The sequence below is a fragment of the Helianthus annuus genome, chromosome 14 (genome assembly GCF_002127325.2).
Source record: "Helianthus annuus cultivar XRQ/B chromosome 14, HanXRQr2.0-SUNRISE, whole genome shotgun sequence".
In the NCBI taxonomy this organism is placed as follows: Eukaryota; Viridiplantae; Streptophyta; class Magnoliopsida; order Asterales; family Asteraceae; genus Helianthus; species Helianthus annuus.
In genome coordinates this window covers 90,296,095-90,310,936 of record NC_035446.2, presented here as the reverse complement: position 1 = coordinate 90,310,936, position 14,842 = coordinate 90,296,095, and the positions used below count along the sequence as shown (strand labels likewise).

General features: G+C 36.2%; 1 long non-coding RNA gene across 1 annotated transcript; it reads left to right on the top strand.

Moving 5' to 3' along the window:
- The first annotated feature begins 271 nt into the window (after positions 1-271).
- LOC110905524 lies at positions 272-2,667 on the top strand. Its single transcript, XR_002573198.2, has 4 exons — positions 272-1,579; positions 1,658-1,737; positions 1,824-1,895; positions 1,988-2,667. It is a non-coding gene; the product is annotated as an uncharacterized LOC110905524 (long non-coding RNA).
- The last annotated feature ends 12,175 nt before the right edge of the window (positions 2,668-14,842 follow it).

Genomic DNA, 14,842 nt, shown 5'->3' with positions numbered 1-14,842 from the left:
CTCACTCGATCTAGAAACCTCAAAATTGTTGATATTTAATTGCATAAACATGTTCACTTGATAGATTATGTTTGAATTGTGTAGGAATGGGAAGAAGGCGGAGAGCTTGGGAAGGAGAAACAAAGGATCAAAGGTCAAACTAGGGTTACCTACAAACTAGACATTGTTGGTAAGCTATCGAACTCATTACAGATCACATTTTTACCACATTTGTGATTTATGAAAGTATATGGTTATGATGTTGCGTACTGCTTTATGTAGGCATAGCCGACCAAGAAAAAAAATTATCTGTCACAAAAATAATTGACATTACCCATCCGGTGGACGGGATCACTCACGTCATAGTGTAAGCACTGTATCAAATCATATTGACATTACCATCCGGTTTGGGGCAGCTTGAGAAGGAGAAACAATTGTTCTTGGCCGTCAAATTTGAAGACTTCAGAGGTGCGTATCTCTCTGCAGCCCATGTTATTGATTGAGATTCTTCATTTTTTCTGTTGGTTTGCTTTTCGGTTTTCTGATTTCGTTGAAGTGTCAAGATTGAAATTACTTTTTTGGTTTGGTCTTATCGTGTAAAGTTTAAAACTAAAGAAGCATCAGGTGAAGTGCGTGGGTCCCAAATGAGTTTGCTGGCATAAGTCCAACATCGTCACTGCTTTGGTTAGCAAGGAAGTTTGGCTAAATGTGTTACTTGGTTTCAGTAGTAGTTGTCCTGAACCGCCTTTATCAACTTACCCCACTCACTCTATAATCACGTAACCGTGTATCTCGTCTACCTATTAAGACGTCGTTTCACCCTTTCAGAAACCCAAAATCAATTTCTCATTGAAATCATACGGTCTCAACTGGTCTCCCTCTCTGATGGGCTCAGTTTATGTTTGATTTATCAGTTTTGATTTCGATTTTCATCTATGAGATGAATGTGTGTGAAGAAACGATGTTTTTTCTCTACTACAGTGATCACATAATTGGTAATCCCTCTAATTCATCTTAGATTGGAGAATTTAATTGAAGAAACTCCAAAGTCTATTTATGTGATTTGGTGTACAGGAAAAATAGAGTTCACTAAAAATGCGGATGGATATGTTATTGGAGACGGTATCAAGGTATGTCACATGACCTCAACATACCATTGAGTTTTTAAATTTTTTTCATAAATTTGATTTTGTTATATTTGCTGATATTTTATTTTTGTTTATACGTAATGGCCATTTACTAAAAGAGGCATAATGGGTAGCTCGGAGCCGCAAATGGTCTGGGTAATGGTGGCACTTGAAATATCTTTTAGTGGGGGTCAAAATGGATGGGCAAACCTGCAAACAAACAATATCATTTTCTTAGTTAAAGATGGAGATAATAAGAAAGAGTATATTCTTCTTTGTGACCGGATGAATCATTGTCTCTGGATGGACAATCAAGAGTATATCATTGGCTCTAATTTGTTGATGTGTTGGTTTTTAACCATTGGTTAATCAAGAGTATATCCTTGGAAATGTTTGTCAAAAAATGCGGGCTTGATATTGTTAAGGAAGCAATGCCTGAAGAACATATGGAGCTGCTCACAAATATAAGAAAGGTTTGTTGTGGATCAATTTATATCTGAAGTTAAGTTTCAACTACACAGTATCAGTTAGCGCTTACTGTTGAAATGCAGATAAATGAACGAAAAGAGTGAAACCATTCTGCTAACACCGAGGAAAACAAATCTCGTCTATCAAAAGCAACTACCTCAAGGTCTCTCTGCTATAACACATCTTAAATATACTCTTGTCCTCACATTGTTGTTAGTTATTTAAATTATACTTTTGGCTCATTAACAGGTTGAGCAGATGGAATCATACAAAAATATTTTCTGATTTTGGTGAAACTGAAGATATGCTCAACTCCAAAAGGTCTTCATTCAAGTTTGTGCTTTGATACAAGTATATATTTTATTGTACAGTAGAGAGACATACATATGTTAAATTAAATGAATATTTTGTAGGTCCAAGAGAGTAAGGGAGAGGTTGGCATAAGAAAGTTATAAACAGCTAGATGTTGAACCACTTGACCTGCTTGACCGTGAAAAAGAGAAGATCGTCCCTTAGATCTTCCGATAGCTGATTTGAAAAGGAAGCTACGGTCTCATGAGATAGATGCTGGTGGAATGTTGATCATTTCTGAGGAGGGAAAAATTTAAAAAAAAAAGGGTTACGACGAGCATAGGGTCAGACTTTGATGTGAGGAATGTAGCATCTCGAAAAACAGAAAAAACGCAGGAAAACGGGCCAGTCTGTGTGGGCGTATATGGGTCAGAATACTCCAGCAAGAAGGCGGGTGGAGATTTGAAGAGGAAGGGGAAGTTTGAGCCATATGCTTATTAGCCACTGGACCGCAAGATGGTTAGCCAAAGACTAGAGCATTGAGCGGCTACAAGGAAGGGCAAACTATCTAAACATGAGAAGAATAAAGGAAAAGCAGCCACAACAAATATGGTTATTGTTGGTTAGGAGGATCGTCATAGTTTCTATTTCAAGTTTGTTACATATTACTTTTGGATGCATACTAAAAAGAAGATATCTAAGATCCATAAGTTTTGTTTTTATTTTTATTTATTAGCGAGTGGGACATGCTATTGTGAGATCTGTGATATACAATTGCATTTTTGTTATGGAAGTACTTCTGTTACCCTCCCTACCAACTATTAATCATGATGTCAGTATGCACAAATCATTTTTACCCTCCCTACCAACTATTAATCATGATGTCAGTATGCACAAATCATTTTTATTAGTCATTGTTCTAATAGCATGAAATGGGTCTCATTTGAAAGGGATCGTAAATTTGGATTGGTTATGTAATGTAGCCTTTGTGCTAATTTGCTTCCATGTATAGAAAGATGGAAACTTGGGATCTTGACACTTCGTTAATCTTTTTTTCTATTTGGAACTTATATCTTTCAGTGCCGTTTAAAACGAATGGGCAAAGCTCAAACAAACAATATCATGTTCTTAGTTAAAAATGGAGATAAAAGTATATACAAACAAACGAATGGTGCCTTTATTTGTAATGTTGTTTAGACTTGTGTCCACTTAATATAGATTATCTTTGTTTGTTACGCTGTATGCGTAACCCGTCCACCGGACGGGTATTAAACTAGTAAATCAATAATGGCACCTTAATTGCTTAACTATTTGTATAGCCCGTACTCCAAACCATAAATGAAAGTGAGTATTTGTTTATAAACAAGTGAAAGTAGTTTGCTTTCCTGATCTTAAAGTGTTTGTGATAACATAAATAGAATTTTATTACATCATCGGTTCTCCAAGTTCTTCAACATCAGTTATGGTGTATATAACCCCACCAGGCAAAACAGCATACACATATTCATCTAACAAAAACGGGCTAATCACACGCCTACCAGTATACTGTCAAATTTCAGCACACCCTGACTTAAACTAACAATACACACATTCAAATCAGTCACACAAATCAGTGAATGTGATTCCCACTTTTACAAATTACGAAATGATTTTACAAGTAACCAACAGAATCAGCACACAAAAACATTGATCAAATTCATTCGATTAAGAGGGAGAGATGCAGAGAGTGAAAAAGCATTGCTGCATAGCGATGAGATTTTTTACCGAAATACCGGTACCGTACCGATGCCGTACCGTACCGATCATAAACGGTACCGGTATCGGTTATAGATTTTTCAAAATTCGGTACCGGTAAGCAACATTATCGGTATCGGTACCGGTATTTTTCGTTAGATACCGATACTAATAGCAAGTTAAATAATGACTTTATGTATCAAGATTTATCATTATGCATTCACCTTAATCTAGATTTAGCTATCTATATACATGCTAAAAGTTTTGTGTCTAGTATAGAAACTTGATTCATTCATTGACATACTGACAAATATATATATAGAAAAAATAAGAGTTGAAAAATCTGGAATCTTATCACTACAAATCAGCAACAATAAACCTATTAAAAGACTATCCAAAAATACGAACATACGTTCTCGTTAAGTTTATACTCATTCCGAATGTTTTTTTACGTAAAGTGTTATGCTAATATGCTTTCATCATGATATTTTTTTAGGTAAAACAATGGATGACGCAAAAGCGGTACCAATGTGGTAAAGTACCGAAAAACCGATACCGGTACCGAATCTATAAATACGGTACGGTAATTGTTGGATATCCGGTTTGACATCAGCGGAAGCATTACCGGTGTTCGATGAATTGGTTTTCATTGTATTTTGATTGAACACACAAAACAAAGTGGGAATATGGGAACAAGAAGAAAACAGTTTTGGACAATTCGAAGGAAATAAAATTGTCTTGGTAGTCCAGCAAATATTGCCGGTAACTATCATATATACATAATAGAAAACGGTTATGCGGCGGTTAATTACAGCGGGAACAACTGTCATTTGAAATGGTGTCTCACCAACCTACATGCCTCTCCGATTATATTGTAATACATACTTATATCCTAAGTTAATTAACTAAATAAAACATAACATATAAAAATAATTAAGTTTGTTTACTAACACACTCCCCTAAACTTAATTGCTTCTTCGAGAATGCATCATAACGCTCCTGTTTGCTTCATCCATTGTCTTCCAGCCTGCTTGAAATCGAAATGTTTCCTCTCTGCAGCCTCTTCATTACATGCCAGTCACTTCTAGTAAACAGAGCATAGTGTTGGAGTGTCTCTCCTTCTTGAACATGTCCCTCGCTCTTCCTCCTTTCTCGGTCATAATCAGAAGCTTCATTTCTTGTTCCTGGATAATCTTCTCCTTGGCCATTGAAGTTTCCCTTGCTCACATCATCATAATCATAACCCATGTCTTTGGCTATTATCCAGCGTTTGTTGGTCGACATTTTCTTATACCCTGCATCACGTTTTTGTTTGTCTTTCATTCCTGATTCATCTTCCTTCGAACGAAGGTCTTCTTCGTCATCTGCACGTGTTGCGAAATTCACGCTTGGTACTTCATCTTTTCCCCGTATGGTACTCTTGAATGGTTCCCCGTCTGCGTGAATACTACGGCCCATACCATAGCCGTCTTCAACCCTCACATGGCTGGAACTTGGGACACTTACTTGTCCGTATTGTAAATTCTGGGAATCCTTATTGATTCCGTTCGCTATTTCACGATTCTTCTTGCAGACGTAATTCATTGTTGGAACAACATCTTGTTCCAATCGCATCCTTCTTCGTCTTTCATTCATTTCATCGGAACAGTGTTTGCATGGCATCGTTTATCGCTTCATTCTTGCAAACATTCATGATCGCGGAGTTGTGCGATCGGGGTTGAATTCATCTCCGTCTTCGTATCCTCTGTTTTGTTCTTCATCCGGTTGTGCCCGGAATCGTATAATATCGATCGATTTTCTTCGATTTCCCACTGTGGCTCTGATACCACTATGTTGGATATCCGGTTTCACATCAGCGGAAGCATTACCGGTGTTCGATGAATTGGTTTTCATTGTATTTGATTGAACACACAAAACAGAGTGGGAATATGGGAACAAGAAGAAAACAATTTTGGACAATTCGAAGGAAATAAAATTGTCTTGGTAGTCCAGCAAATATTGCAGGTAACTATCATATATACATAATAGAAAACGGTTATGTGGCGGTTAATTACGGCGGGAACAACCGTCATTTGAAACGGTGTCTCACCAACCTACATGCCTCCCCGATTATATTGTAATACATACATATAATCCTAAGTTAATTAACTAAATAAAACATAACATATAAAAATAATTAAGTTTATTTACTAACAGTAATCGATATCCACATTTCCTCAATTTCAGTAACGGGATTTACGGTATCGATACTAGTACGGCACCGGTATCGTACCGATCTCGTCCCTATTGCTGCAGAAAAACAGTAAACCGATAGCAGTCGAGAGAGAGCAAACAGAGACTGACAGATAGACCAACGGCGGCTGTAGAGGTGTTCATCGGTCCTGTTTTTGGTTTACTGAGATTACTCGGTTCGGTTTTAGATTTTGTTCTGGGGTGATCAAATATCAAACTGAATCGTATAAGATAAGTGTGGTTAAAAACAATAAACCAATTTTAACCAAATAAACCGATCACTAGAATAAAACCTCTTTTTTAGAGAATGAAATAGATTGGTTAGGTAAACTCAATTGGCTGTTTTTTCTCCTGCATTTTATGTATCTGCACAAAAATTCTAATTATAGATCTTCAAACATTTTATTAAATTGAGTAAATTACAAAAAACGTCCTTTATGTAGACACTAGATTACAAAGTGTGTCCTTTGTCTTCAAAAGGTACAAAAAAACGTACTCGATGTTTATAAAACCTTGCATGGTTCGTCCTTTAGCCTTAACCCAGTTTATTTTAATGGTTAAATCTGACTAATTAGACCCTACTTAAGGGCATTTTGGTCACTTTACGTAATACTAAAATAAATAATCAATAAAAATAATATATAAAATTATTGAGTAAATTACGTTTTTGGCCCCTGTGTATATATGAATTTTACTATATTAGCCCAAAATAAGAATTTCTAACATATCTGCCCCCATGGTCTCTATAACTAACCATTTTGGCTCCTAAGTTTAGAGATCATGGGGGCCAAAATGGTTAGTTAAAGAGACCATGGGGGCCAAAATGGTTAGACTTAGGGGCCAAAATGGTTAGTTATAGAGACCATGGGGGCATATATGTTAAAAATTCTTATTTTGGGCTAATATAGTAAAAGTGATATAACCACAGAGGCCAAAACGTAATTTACTCTAAAATTATTATATTGAAAAAACTTATATCACACATACCCTAACCCCCATCTCATCTCTCTCTCACTCACACTTACCCCCACTGGCCACCACCACCCACCTGCCACCACCCACTGGCCATCACACAAAATCAGACTCCACTGTAGTCACAACCCAATCGCAGAACACCCCCCCAACCCACCACCACCGAGCTTAATCTGATGCTAGACACATCTAATCGCAGAACTTAGGGCGGGGCTCGTACGGACCTCCATCCCCACCACCACCAGCGATTCTCGGAACACACCCAATTGAAGAACCCACGACAACGCGTTCGTATAGATCTAGATCGGAACAATTTTCAGATTTCGCTCTCATGTAGCAATTTCTTAGAATTCGCTCACTTTTATAATACCCAATTCATTTGAATCCTATATTCTGTTATGTTTGTCAAAAAATGTGAAATCTCAACCCACAATACAAGAAAGAATGCATAACACAGGAGAAGCAACAAAACGGTGACATAAAATTTTTATTACTTAAGCAGCCCGAAAAAACTCCCAACCTCCCAAGATCTTACAAAATGTAAGATCAGAAATCAACCAATACAAAGTATGTAATCAACTGATAACAATCAGTTGATTAATCAACACAATACAACTTAAATGGAACAATACAACCTGATATATGAAGATCCACAGGATCAGCAATACAAACGAAACAAATGATAAACCAAATCTTCAATAAATCTTCATCATATCACCAGCAGATTGAACGAACACCAACCGGAACAAGAGAGACTGAAGCAGACCTAATAATCCTCAACTGGAACGAGGAAGACTGAAAATGTGTGCATTAAGAACGATCGTAACTTCGAAAATATGAAGATTCACATGATCTTCAATTGATAGAGAATAAATAACTCAACAAGAACTTCAACAGTTCTTCAACCTCATATTATTGTAAAAGTGAAGTTTTGGGGGAATCAATTTGAAGAGAGAGAGAGCTGCGAAGAAGTCACCAGAACCCTAGCTCTCAAACAGAGCTTTATATATCAGCTGCACTCAACATTTACACTCTGCCCCTTCACCTTTTATTATTTGCACCGACTTCAAAATAAACTTTCATTCTGGCCCCCCAATTATTGCATCTGTTATGAAAACCACACTAGACAAAAGACAATGTAAGTACATTAAGTACATCATAAATATTTCATAACATATGAATGAAACCTGCACTTTATATTTTCAACATCCCCCCTTCATTCATATGTGCTCACCAACCAAATTACACTCAAGTTCACAAGTATGTTAAGTGATGATCGCAGTCCTCCATAAGTTTCATATAGACCCCTCGGACTCCCAGCTGTTGCAACAACTTGCACCAAATATGTAATAACCAGAAATAACAAGGCTCATTATAACATAAGCCCAAACATAACATGAGCCCAAAGAGATAACAAGCTAATAACCAGCCTGATAACATACTTATACATGAACGGCTAGGACTCCCAGTGAATAAACATAACTAACAAATGTATAATGTATGAATTAATCTTATATTTTCAACATGCCCCCATCATTTATATACTATGCATGTTAACCATTTTCAACTTATTGCACATAACACCGTTCACTTCACCACTCAAACCTTTAGCAATTTTACAAACAGAGAAACAATCCTAGCAGAACCAATAACACCATAGAATTTTTTTTTCAACAAATCCCAGTGTTATTTCAAATGTTTAGTCTCCACATGAAAGACAAGATTCAAAGAAACTCATATGACACTTTCACACGATTTTAACAGCCAAACTACGGCTAACACAACATAATAGAGAAACAAATCAAAACAAAAATAGGATTTCTATAACCAAAATCTTAACATGACTAACTAAGTATCCAGACAAACTATAAGACGAGACAGAAGATTCCTTGAAGTAACACCAACAACACAACAAAGAACTCTCTATAACAAACAGACAACAAAACAAATAAACTGCTATGACTAAGAGCACCAGATAACAATGATAGCCTACCAGACACATCTCTTACACAAGAGAAAAATACAAGGCTAACACTACATACATACAAGAGACAAGCTTGAACTCAGATCACACTAGACCTATTCAAATCATGAGATATGATAATCATACAATATGATATACAGATCATACCCAGAAAACAATTTTAACAGTATTGAAGCCAAGAAGTTATCACATAATGCAGAACGATTCTGTAAAGAAAAATCAAAAGATTCGATAACCATTTATCATGCTCATAAACTGATCAAATAAAGACTTAGATAAGTCAAGAAGCAACCCTGGCAAACAAAGAGCTATAAACTAAAAAATTAGCACAATATCGAATAATCTTCACAACTCAGAACCAAGTCTAAAACAACTAGAATAGCATGAATCTTCAACCACACAAAAAACTGTAATAACAAGATTCTAATTAAACAATAGACTTTGACTCTACATTCAAAAGAATCAAATACTTAACCGACACATAAAGTCGCATGTCTAAAACTTTCAGACCCACATCTGAACCAAAAAAAAAACGGTCAAGAAATCATAAAGACTCATTTTTTTTTACCAAAAAACCTTTACAGTTACACAAGACATGAACCACAAAATTGAATCACACGATACAAAACAATTCTGATAAGGAAAGGACAATACAACTCTAAATCAGACATACTTCTCACAAAGAGACTAGCAAGACAACTCTCAGACTATAATAGAAGACTAGAACCTTTCAGAAACATTTCTGATAAACTAGAGATTCACAAAAGACAACATAACTCATAACAAAGTCTGAAAAAACAACGAATCACACGATTCATACATATACAAACCAAGTGAGATAACAAACAATTAGAAAACATATTCTAATTAGAACAATGAACCACACAGTTCATCAACAATACCACAGTTATATCATTTAAACTAAAATTCACATGATTTTTGAGAATATGATATCAAGACCGAAAGACAATACTTGTGAAGAACCCAAAGTCAAATTTGACTTGAATAAAAAAAACTTTTCACGAAATACTGAATCACAAGAGTCATACCAAGACTGATACACAAGAAGTACACACTTCTATAAAGACAACAAATTCAGCCTAAAACAACCATGAAATACAAAATCACATGATTTAATATCTCACACACAAGACAAGAACAACACGACAATAAGACACAGCCAAACAAAATCACAAAATACCATATTTTGGAACCAAAAATACCTCACAAGAGATGACATACAAGGCTGTCACAAATACAGAATAATCTTGACAATACCAACGGTTAAACATGAACCACACAGCTCAAACTAACCATACAAACAAGATCATAGACAAGCAGACATCAATACTACGAATAAAAGACATTTAACAACATACAAGACAAAGATCCTCAACATATAGATCTCATAGCTAGGCAAACACAGACATCAAGAACAAACTTGACAAAACAAGCGGTTAGAAACACTCAAACCACATAGTTCGACTAACCATACAACAAGAGACAACAAGACATACAGACTACGTGTGAAAGACAGTGCCAGTTCAAGACAAAATTGAATCACATGATCCATGATAAAGATTCAGAACAACGAATCAATAACTAGAAACAACATTTCAAACTAAACTACCTTAAGATAGCAAATACAAGATCACATAACCACAAAGGTAGCACATTACATGGCAACCAAACATCCAATCATGAATGAAACAATAGGATCATGCAATGAAAAACTCAGCTAGTCACGATTAAAAAAAAACATGACTATCCAATTATCATACAAGATTCAAGAGACATAACAACTCAAAATTGTCATGACTTACAAAACCTAACCCTCTAAAACGAACAAAGATGATAACCAAACAGATAACAACAACATAAACAACAAGAATCTCATATATGACCTGAATCAACACAAAAATGGATCTAAGAACATGAAGAAATACTTAAATGTGATGAACTAGAGAGAGAGAGAGAGTGTATGAAGATAACAGAATGATTTCAACACACTCCCAAACAGACATGTTATCAACCCATAGATATACAAGGACCAAGCAACAACAAATTAACCAACGACAAATATTTTATTACGTGATGAAAACATCAACAACAAGCTCTAGATAAATACACATCAGATCAAGACTCAACATTAGAACAACTTTCAAAACAACAAATGAAGACTAAAACAACTTATATTTGATTTTAAGAAAAATATTCAACAACTTTAACAATCACCAAGAGACAGATTTTAAACTATCTCTTTACCACACACTACATAGACAGACAAAACCAAACAATGAATCAGAAAAAAAGTATAATAGAACACAGAATTTATCAACAGATAACACAATATATGAGCCAGACAGAAAATAAAACCTAGGGCGAAGCTAAGTCAGGGACCAGATTCCAGGTTCGTCACTCTTTGGTACCTGGAGAAGCCTTTACTTAGGAGCCACAACTACCCCTATCAGACCTAAACGCAACCCAAGACAGAAACAACAGGTAAACAAAAAACACAGCAGGTCACAAGAACAGAGAATACCACAAGACAAAGTAAACAAGTAATCAAAGAATCAACAATCAACAAACAAAAAAGTGCCGGTCCTCACTACCCCGATTTCAACTACTCCAACAACAGAAACAAAAAAAAAAGAGTAGGAACAATCTTACAGCGGGTGAAAATATCTTCAATAAAATCAGATCTGTAGTTTGCCCTGAACCAAATGAACCCAGTTAGTTTGCCCTGAACCTTCTAGGGTTTCAGAGACTAACGCAGGTCTTCTTCACAACACAAACCCTAGATCAGGATTTGTCTTTACAGCTCTCTCGAAACACAGATCCCAAAGATGCGAAATACATACAACTTCTCCGATCAACAAGTGCAAGAAACCCTAACAGACAAACAAACAACAAAACAAACAATCAGATCACGACGGGGAAGATAAATCACGAGCTCTGTGGCTCTGATACCATGTCAAAAAATGTGAAATCTCAACCCACAATACAAGAAACAATGCATAACACAGGAGAAGCGACAAAACAGTGACATAAAATTTTTGTTACTTAACCAACCCGAAAAACTCCCAACCTCCCAAGATCTTACAAAATGTAAGATCAGAAATCAACCAATACAAAGTATGTAATCAACTGATAACAATCAGTTGATTAATCAACACAATACAACTTAAATGGAACAATACAGCCTGATATATGAAGATCCACAGGATCAACAATACAAACGGAACAAATGATGAACCAAATCTTCAATAAATATTCATCATATCACCAGCAGATTGAACGGACACCAATCGGAACAAGAGAGACTGAAGCAGACCTAATAATCCTCAACTGGAATGAGGAAGACTGAAAATGTGTGCATCAAGAACGAACGATCGACACTTCGAAAATATGAAGATTCACATGATCTTCAATCGATAGAGAATAAATAACTCAACAAGAACTTCAATAGTTCTTCATCCTCATATTATTGTAAAAGTGAAGTTTTGGGGGAATCAATTTGAAGAGAGTGGGAGAGAGCTGCGAAGAAGTCACCAGAACCCTAGCTCTCAAACAGAGCTTTATATATCAGCTACACTCAATATTTACACTCTGCCCCTTCACCTTTTATTATTTTCACCGACTTCAAAATAAACTTTCATTCTGGCCCCCCAATTATTGCATCTGTTATGAAAACCACACTAGACAAAAGACAATGTAAGTACATTAAGTACATCATAAATATTTCATAACATATGACTGAAACCTGCACTTTATATTTTCAACAATGTTGAATAAAAGAACTAAAAAGGACACAATTTTTATTGTTTAAACCCATATTTTACCCCACAAGATTTGTGAATTCTTATAGAAATAATAATTTCTTTGAATTCAAGATAATTGCTTCACAGGTACATGAGACACAATTCTTGAATTCTTTGAATTTGATTTTTTTGTGTGCGTATGCTAGGGAAAGATGGGGTTCATGTTGATATTTCACTGGGTTAAGGATTTAATGGTGGTGGGTTTAGGCCGGACTCAAGTTTTGTGGTGGGAGGTGTTACAGATATGAGAATGGAGAAGACAGGTGGCGGTGGCCGGGTGGCAGTGGTGGTGGTCAGGTGGCGAGTTTCATTATCAACAGCTTTAGCTGTTTCTGGTGGTGGGTGGTGCTAGAGTGGTGGTGGTAACATGAAAGTTAGAGAGAGAAAGTTAAGAAAGAGAATGAGAGTTGAAAAAGAGAACGAGAGTGAGAGAGAGAGAGAGAGATGATGATCTGATTTATTATTATTATTTAATGGTGGTGGGTTTAGGCCGGACTCTAATTTACTCTCAAGTGGGGTCCATTTGTTCAGATTTAACCAGTAAAATAAACTGGGTTAGGGCTAAAGGACGAACCGTGCAAGAGTTTGTAAACATCGAGTACGTTTTTTGTATTTTTTGAAGACAAAGGACATACTTTGCAATCTAGTATTTACATAAAGGATGTTTTTTTAATATCAATGCTAAAATAACACCTTTATAGCTTAACAAGAAGTCAAGAATCATTAAACTTACTCTAGATTTCTATGTAATCCTCGAAATTTTCTCATGTTAGAAAATAAAAACGCACTATATATGAACGTAGTTACAATACTAAATGATTTTGATACATCAATACTGCAAAAGATTAAAGCATTTGAATGTCATAACTGAAATCAACAACAACTAACCTCTCGATTGATTTGTTTGAGCGGAGAACACTCTGAAGTCTGACCGTTCGATTGTCAAAGTGGACCTAGAAGCTCTTAATGTTAATCGGTTAAAACGGTTTACTCAGTTAAGTTAAACTGAATTCAACATTTTGTACAACTGAAAACTAAAATGGTTATCCGGTTTGGTTTTTTCGGTTAGGATTCGATCGTTTTGGTTTTCAGTTTATTCGATTCGGATAATGAACACCCCTAAATGGCTGTTTGTCGTTTAATGTATTTGGCCGCGCATAGTTTTGTTGGGTCAAAGTAAAACACCTAGTATTGGTCGGGTATGGTACCAAGTTTTAGAGAGAAGGCGATCGACTTTTTTTTGTTTCCGGTTCCGGGTATGGTCGGGTATACCCGGGTTAGACGCGGTTTTAGATCATAGGGTATGGAACCCTATATACCCGGTGGGTAGGGTCGGATATGGAACCGGGTAGAAAGAACCTGGGTTATTTAATACCCGGATTTGCTTATATTTTTCCAGAAAAAGTATAGTACCCCTTTTGATACGGGCCAAAGTGGGTCAAAAGCGTACAACCACAGTGGGCCAATTGGGCTTGGCAGCAGGCCCAAAATCGAAAGGAGACAGCCAACGAAATTAAGAGATTAAGTAGTGGATTTGTGTCACATGTTTTAATTATGCAATTTACCTTTTCAATTGTTATGCATGAGTGGGGAAGTAGGTTAGTGAGTCCCTAAGAATAAGGCTAGTGGCCGTTTGTGGTCAGTTTGCACCCCATTTTCTTTAGTATTTGGAACAGAAGCAATGATCCCAACAGAGATGGTGATACCTACAGCAAGATCGAATCTGCGGGATCCTGAGAAGAATCCTGAAGCTTTATGCCAAGATTTGAACACTGTCGATGAGACAAGGGATGCAGCAAAGATAAGGATGACAGCATATCAACAGAGGATATCCAGAGCATATAACAAAAATCTAAGGACTAGAAGGTTTCAAGTTGGAGATTAGATGTTAAGAAAGGCTTTTCAGAATACTATTAATCCTGCTAATGGGAAGCTTGCCCCAAAATGGGAAGGACCTTATGAAGTTGAATCAGAATCTGGGAAAGGAGCATACCGACTCAAGAATATGGAAGGAGATATATTACCCAGATCCTGGAATACTATACACCTTAAGCTCTATTTCAAGTGAGTTTAGAATTTAATTTCTAACTCAAGATGGTATGAATTCTAATTCCCTTTTTAAAGTAATCATTTAATTTACTGTTTCTGGAAACCCAATACTGACTTAAGCATCGGAGGGGTGTTAGCCAAGCTAACACCCACCTTAGTTTGAAGGTGTTTTATAGGATACGCTT